Raw genomic sequence first — 7,840 nt, 5'->3', positions numbered from 1 at the left:
ATGTAGTCAATTGACTTAGCACAACGAACACTTAGAACGAACACTTAAATTCGTATCCTAAGAGATCCTATTTTTAGTGCTTGAATAGATGAATCCCCTTAGAATTAGGATTCTGTTTATAGTACTTGAAAAGATAGATGAATCTCCTTAGAATTAGAATTCTATTTATAGTTTTAGGAAATATCTTACTAAAAGAAAAGATAACTCATTTTTAAAAAAAATAAAAAATAAATTGCTACTATACTTAAAAAGCTATCTGTAATACCCGGTAAAATATACATATATTTAAAATTTTATTTGTTATACAATTTGTGTGAGAATAAATATTTATTTATTTCTACTAATAGTGAATAGAGACTATTGCTTAGAATAATATTGATAGATTTTTAAACATAGTTGAAATTAAAGTAAATGTCAAGGTAAAATTATGGTGTTTTTACGAATTAGGATAATTACTCAATTAAAGCCCAATATGAAAGTCTATTAGAGTTTTATAGATTATATAGTGGGTTTAATTTAGGGAAATTTACACCCACTACTGATTTTTCCCATTTTATTACATTTATACTGTGCCACGCTGGAAACAACATTTATACTGTTTTTTTTTTTTTTGGCAGTTTACTGCCTTTTAAACTTTAGCTGTGTAAGGGATTTTCATTGCCACTTGTCACGATAGGGTTTTGCCACGTTTTTTTTTTAAAACAATTTTTTTTTTTTTGGCAGTTGCAAACTTTTTACATAAAATATATATATATATATTATAATCTTAAAAAACGTGTGGGGGGTTTTTCTTTTTTTTTTTAATTTTCTTTTAATTAAAATTATATTATATTTTAAAGGTATAAAGGTGTGATGTGACTTGTGTTGTCACTTTAGTGATATATATTTTTTTTTATTATTTTTTTAATTAAAATTGATGATAAAAATATGTCACCTAAAATATTTCAAACTTATTTCTTTCACTCTAATCTCTCTTCTCCATTATTCTCTCTTACTATTCATCATCTTCTTCATTTTTTTCACTCTCTACTTCCTCAAGTTCTCTCTATTTCTCTCCATCAACATATAACTTTTTTATTTTTTTTTCATGTTCAGTTCTTCTTCTTCATCTTCTTTTCTTTTCTTCTTCTTTTTTTTTTTTTTTAATTTTTTGAAGTTCTTAGTTACGTTTTTTTTGAAAATATAAGAGTTAGTGTGGTTTTTTTTTGTTCTAATTTTCCAGATCTTTCTTGCAAATATAGTGCATTTAGTATTGAGGATGTGCACAACATAGTTAATTTTTGATCATTTTTTTCTTTTATTGTTTTATTTGTTTTAGTATTGTTTTAGTATTGTTTTACTGTTGTTTTTCATGATTTTTATTTTTTTTTCATGTTCAGTTCTTCTTCTTCATCTTCTTTTCTTTTCTTCTTCTTTTTTTTTTTTAATTTTTTTAAGTTCTTAGTTACGTTTTTTTTTAAAATATAAGAGTTAGTGTGGGTTTTTTTTGTTCTAATTTTCTAGAACTTTCTTGCAAATATAGTGCATTTAGTATTGGGGATGTGCACAACATAGTTAATTTTTTATCATTTTTTTCTTTTATTGTTTTATTTGTTTTAGTATTGTTTTACTGTTGTTTTTCATGATTTATTTATTTGATGCCGATTTCACTGCCCTTGCTCCATCTCGCTGGAATTAATAGGTATTTTCTGGGTGTTCTCGTGTTGTTGTGATGGTTATGTCTGTGAGTTTGAAAGATAGAGGCTATAAATACATTTCTTCTTCGTTCTCTTTGGCTATTTTTGTGGTTTTTTTCTTTTGGTTCTCCTATAAATATATTTGACGAGCTCACTCACAAGAGAGTTTTGAGGTGTGTGTTTCTTTTATATTTTTCTAAGTAGTTATATTTGCTTCATTTGTTTTTGTGTTGTTTCAGTGTTGTTTTAGTAGTTTTTTTTTTTTTATAATTTTCTAGGAATAGACTTGCAAATATAGTTGATTTTGCATCTGGTGTTGAGGTTGTGCAGCAGATTGTTTGTTTTTGTTAATCATTTTTTTCTTTTGTTTTGTTTGATTGTTTTAGTGTTGTTTTACTGTTGTTTTGCCATGATTATTTATTGACGTCGATTTTACTGCTTTTGTTTATTCTTGCCGGATTTAATGGTTTTTTCTTGGTGATTTCCGTCTCCGGCGTCTCCCCACACACGAAGAAGGTTGTTTCCCGTGTGTTTTTCTGTTCACAGTATAAATGTTATGCTGTTGGGCTTGGGCAGTACAAAAGTAATGAAATTGGGCTGGGGCAGTAAAAATGTTGTTTTTGCCGTGTCCCAGTATAATTGTAAAGTTTTGGTCCAAAAACAGTATTTTTGTAAAATTCCCTTAATTTATTGTATGAGTGCATTAAATAACATTATAATGGAATTAATGTCGCAAAAATTCGTAGGTTTTGATAAATTCGCACGATTAAAAACTGTTTTACTAAAATGATCATATCTAGAGTTTTAGAGCTCCGATTGAGGTGATTCTAGTGGCGTTGGAAAGATAATTCAAAGATCTATAAATTTTGTAGAAATAGTTATATCATAATTCGGAATTTTTCTAGGTGAAAACTGAGCCTAAAGTTACGAGATAAAGGGCTTACTTTTAAAATTTAAAAATTAGATATTTGTTGATTTAATAATATTTTAGCGTTTTATTATATATTATTATTTTTAGTTAACCTAAATCTATCAGAATACGATATCTCATAATCTTTTTATCAAACCCTAAACTATCATAGTTTTATTTTTCCTCTCCAAACCAATTAGTCAAAGCCTCATTCTTCTTCATGGTTGCTTCTCTCAAACCTTCCACAATTCTTCTTATTTTCTACCTTCATTCTTACAGTTTTGGATTTATAATCAAGGCTTGTGGGCTTGAGACATCAAATAGAAAGTTGTGAAGAGGTAGTAATGACGAGATAACAAATCTTATGCAGCGGGATTTGATGATCTTATCCTCAACAAGAAAATTTATTGAGGTGCTTGGAGTAGCAAGAAGGTGTTCTTAACAACTGAGGTAAGAAGAGTGGACATTTGTGCACAGGGTGTATGTTGAAACATATAACTTTATTGTGGGTTTCATGTTCATGTGTTTATAAGATTTCGTACTATGAATTGTTGTTATGTTAGTATTGTTAGTATGTGATAGTGATAAGGCTTTTGAATGTTTGTGTGAGAATAACAATTATAGGATATGTTTTTTGCTGCTGGTGTGAGCATAGCACTGCAGGATATATTTTTGGCTGCTTGTATGGGTTTACTTGCAGGTTATCCTTTCATGGGTGAGTACAACTTGTGATAAGGGATTGCCCTATTGGATGTCGAGTGTGAGAACAGCCTGAAGGCGGGGGAAAGTTACACTTCATGTCTGATCAACATGAGTGGGAGTAGATTATCGTATGTGAGGACAATGTGCGATAAGATACTACGTGTTATGTGTGTGAGTATAGCATGCATTAAGATTACACTGTGATATGATATTGTATTGTATGTGAGAATAATATGTGATATGACATGTTGTTATATGTATGCAAGTATGGTAAGAATTAATTTGATGTTGTGATATTGTTATACTTATGACTATGTTATCTAGTTGGGGGCTTATGTCCTACATAGCTCTTCTTATTGGGCGTTAGCTCACGGGTACTCTGTGTGCAGGTAAAGACAAAACTAAACAGTGAGGATGGCGAGCTCGAGGCGTGAATTACATGTTAGGGGATTGTCACGATGTTTTGGTTTAAGAATATTTCTTTAAAGATTTTGGCTCGATTACTTTTGTAAAAATTAATGTTTAAAAATTTGTAAATGAATCAAGTGTTTTTGTTTTAAAATAATGAGATCTCATGCTTTAATTATGTTCAATAAATTAGTTTATCATTTTTATAATAAATGGTTTTAAACGGACTAACTAGTGTGACGTCTCGGGAAATCGGGGCGTTACAATATGGTATCAGAGCAATACCGTCCTAAAGGATGTGGTTGACCCTAACATGTAAAGTTCATTACCACGAGACGAGCTCGACTCACTGTACTGTAAGTTTTAGTTAATCTGTTCATGTTAGTTTTACATATTTTATGTTGCGTTACATCTTTAGTGTAACTAGAAGTTTTCTTTGTGTTTTGAAGAATATGTCTTAAAATTTTATGGGTAGGATTCGATCTATGAGATATTTTTGGAAAAAAAAATTCAAGGTATTGCTAAATTACGTAATTTAAGTTTGATTTTTGATAAGTTGTACTTATTTTCATAAATAAGGAGCATAAGAAGAGTGTTTTTCAAAAGAAATTGTGTTATAAGCAGATTGGAATAGAGTATGTTAGGAAAAAAAAAAGAATTTAGTTGTTATATTAGTATTTCTAACGAGAGTGTATGTTTCAGGTTTAATAAATTAGACATATGTAACTATTAGTACGTTCTTAAGTTTGATTTTTTAAGTGTTAATGGATAGATAATTTTAAGCTCTACTCTACTTATTAGAAATAATTAAGTTGAATTTTGGTTAAGGGTGAAATCTAATCATTAAGGTTATAATAGAAGAACAGATTGTGACAGTCAGTAGTCCCGTGATCCGTAAGGGGATATACCGGGTAAGCTGTGCAATCCCACACCGCTTGGGGAAGGTCAAGTGTGATGATTCTGAGGCTGTGTAGGTATGGGACTACACAGTTGAAGAGGGCTTAAATGGATTGATTGGTACTATCAGTAGCCAGAGTAGTGTACTCGTGTATAAGAGTCATTCATTCTGTGGGTGTAAGAATTGGATTAAGCGATTTTTTTTCTCGAGTCATTCTTAGAAAGAGTGATTTTGATAGTAAGTCTTATTCCTATTTCATTAGTTGGATGGATTAGTAAATGTTTCTTTTACAATGATATGCATGTCGCTCATTCCTGAGAGTATGTTAACTTGAATGACACCGGTTTGTTGATGATATATTAAATCGTTATGTGTAGGGCAACATTCTTAATAATTATGCTACGAAACTATAATAACGGAATTGTAGCTTTATGGAGGAAATTAAGTTAAAAAAAAAATTAACATTCAATGAAAGAATGGGAACAATTAAAGAGAAGTTTGCATAAGTTCTTCTACCCTACTCCTTGTTGTTTGTTATTTTTGTATTGTATAATGTGTTCTCAAGTGGCATATAAGGATGTTCATAAGAGAAGAGTAATTTTTATAAAATTACGAGCATGTTATTGCAAAATTTATGTATTTAAAGCACGTATATGTAAGTATTGTGATGGACTATGCTTTGTTATTTAAGTAATATATAAAGGAATAACAATACTTAAATTAGACTGTATATGTTATATGTGTTGTAGTTTTACCAATAAGATAAAAGTTAAGTACATATTAGTTGGGTCCATAAGGTAGATAAGGAGGTCATGTAATAAGTGGTGACAAACATGAAGTCCCTCGTGTATTTCGTAGTTAAATTTCGAGGACGAAATTTCTTTAAGGAGGGTAGAATGTAATACCCGGTAAAAATATACATATATTTAAAATTTTATTTGTTATACAATTTGTGTGAGAATAAATATTTATTTATTTCTACTAATAGTGAATAGAGACTATTGCTTAGAATAGTATTGATAGATTTCTAAACATAGTTGAAATTATAGTAAATGTCAAGGTAAAATTATGGTGTTTTTACGAATTAGGATAATTACTCAATGAAAGCCCAATATGAAAGTCTATTAGAGTTTTATAGATTATATAGTGGGTTTAATTTATTGTATGAGTGCATTAAATAACATTATAATGGAATTAATGTCACAAAAATTCGTAGGTTTTGATAAATTCGCACGATTAAAAACTGTTTTACTAAAATGATCATCTCTAGAGTTTTAGAGCTCCGATTGAGGTGATTCTAGTGGCGTTGGAAAGATAATTCAAAGATCTATAAATTTTGTAGAAATAGTTATATCATAATTCGGAATTTTTCTAGGTAAAAACTGAGCCTAAAGTTACGAGATAAAGGGCTTACTTTTAAAATTTAAAAATTAGATATTTGTTGATTTAATAATATTTTAGCATTTTATTATATATTATTATTTTTAGTTAACCTAAACCTATCAGAATACGATATCTCATAATCTTTTTATCAAACCCTAAACTATCATAGTTTTATTTTTCCTCTCCAAACCAATTAGTCAAAGCCTCATTCTTCTTCATGGTTGCTTCTCTCAAACCTTCCACAATTCTTCTTATTTTCTACCTTCATTCTTAAAGTTTTGGATTTATAATCAAGGCTTGTGGGCTTGAGACATCAAATAGAAAGTTGTGAAGAGGTAGTAATGACGAGATAACAAATCTTATGCAGCAGGATTTGATGATCTTATCCTCAACAAGAAAATTTATTGAGGTGCTTGGAGTAGCAAGAAGGTGTTCTTAACAACTGAGGTAAGAAGAGTGGACATCTGTGCACAGGGTGTATGTTGAAACATACAACTTTATTGTGGGTTTGATGTTCATGTGTTTATAAGATTTTGTACTATGAATTGTTGTTATGTTAGTATTGTTAGTATGTGATAGTGATAAGGCTTTTGACTGTTTGTGTGAGAATAACACTTATAGGATATGTTTTCTGCTGCTGGTGTGAGCATAGCACTGCAGGATATATTTTTGGCTGCTTGTATGGGTTTACTTGCAGGTTATCCTTTCATGGGTGAGTACAACTTGTGATAAGGGATTGCCCTATTGGATGTCGAGTGTGAGAACAGCACAAGGCAGGGCAAGTTACACTTCATGTCTGATCAACATGAGTGGGAGTAGATTATCGTATGTGAGGACAATGTGCGATAAGATACTATGTGTTATGTGTGTGAGTATAGCATGCATTAAGATTACACTGTGATATGATGTTGTATTGTATGTCAGAATAATATGTGATATGACATGTTGTTATATGTATGCAAGTATGGTATGAAGTAATTTGATGTTGTGATATTGTTATACTTATGACTATGTTATCTAGTTGGGGGGTTATGTCCTACATAGCTCTTCTTATTGGGCGTTAGCTCACGGGTACTCTGTGTGCAGGTAAAGACAAAACTAAACAGTGAGGATGGCGAGCTCGAGGCGTGGATTACATGTTAGGGGATTGTTACGATGTTTTGGTTTGAGAATATTTCTTTAAAGATTATGGCTCGATTACTTTTGTAAAAATTAATGTTTAAAAATTTGTAAATGTATCAAGTGTTTTTGTTTTAAAATAATGAGATCTCATGCTTTAATTATTTTCAATAAATTAGTTTATTATTTTTATAATAAATGGTTTTAAACGGACTAGCTAGTGTGACGTCTCGGGAAATCGGGGCGTTACACTATCCTTTGTTGAGCTAAAAGTTTCATGTTGACCTCCAAGTCCAGTTATGCTTCTAAGATCGTCCAAATTTGTAATTAAGTTTTTCCTTGTAAAACTGAGCTCGTCGGCTTCCACTATTTTCCACCAAAATATGCTAAAATCCCTCCAGAAGACTCTAAATGCATGAATAGTCTTTAAAATATCCTAACAAATTAAAATCACACTAATCAATAATTTAAAGAATTAATTTAAGAATATTAATACATAAACTGATCTAATTTATAAGATGAATATGGACTCATCAAATTTTCCCACACTTGACTCTTGCTCGTCCTCGAGTAAGTTAATGATTAAATGAAAGATGATTAAATAAATCAGCTTTTTGTATGCCCAGAAAGAATTTCTTCTGTGCCGCCCAGTGGGATACTGGACGTAGCAGTTGATTGTTGATTAGCAACTTAATAGGCTTTCCGTGTCAGTACAGTATCCTGCCTTGTTCGGTCATCGATGGC

At 30.6% G+C, this 7,840-nt stretch overlaps 1 long non-coding RNA gene across 1 annotated transcript; it reads left to right on the top strand.

Moving 5' to 3' along the window:
* The first annotated feature begins 263 nt into the window (after window positions 1-263).
* LOC133035143 (uncharacterized) lies at window positions 264-5,153 on the top strand. Its single transcript, XR_009686428.1, has 2 exons — window positions 264-3,036; window positions 3,678-5,153. It is a non-coding gene; the product is annotated as an uncharacterized LOC133035143 (long non-coding RNA).
* Window positions 5,154-7,840: the final 2,687 nt, after the last annotated feature.

The sequence above is a fragment of the Cannabis sativa genome, chromosome 2 (genome assembly GCF_029168945.1).
Source record: "Cannabis sativa cultivar Pink pepper isolate KNU-18-1 chromosome 2, ASM2916894v1, whole genome shotgun sequence".
NCBI classification, from domain to species: domain Eukaryota; kingdom Viridiplantae; phylum Streptophyta; class Magnoliopsida; order Rosales; family Cannabaceae; genus Cannabis; species Cannabis sativa.
Note: the sequence above shows the minus strand (reverse complement) of the source record. Positions and strands in the feature narration are given on the sequence as shown.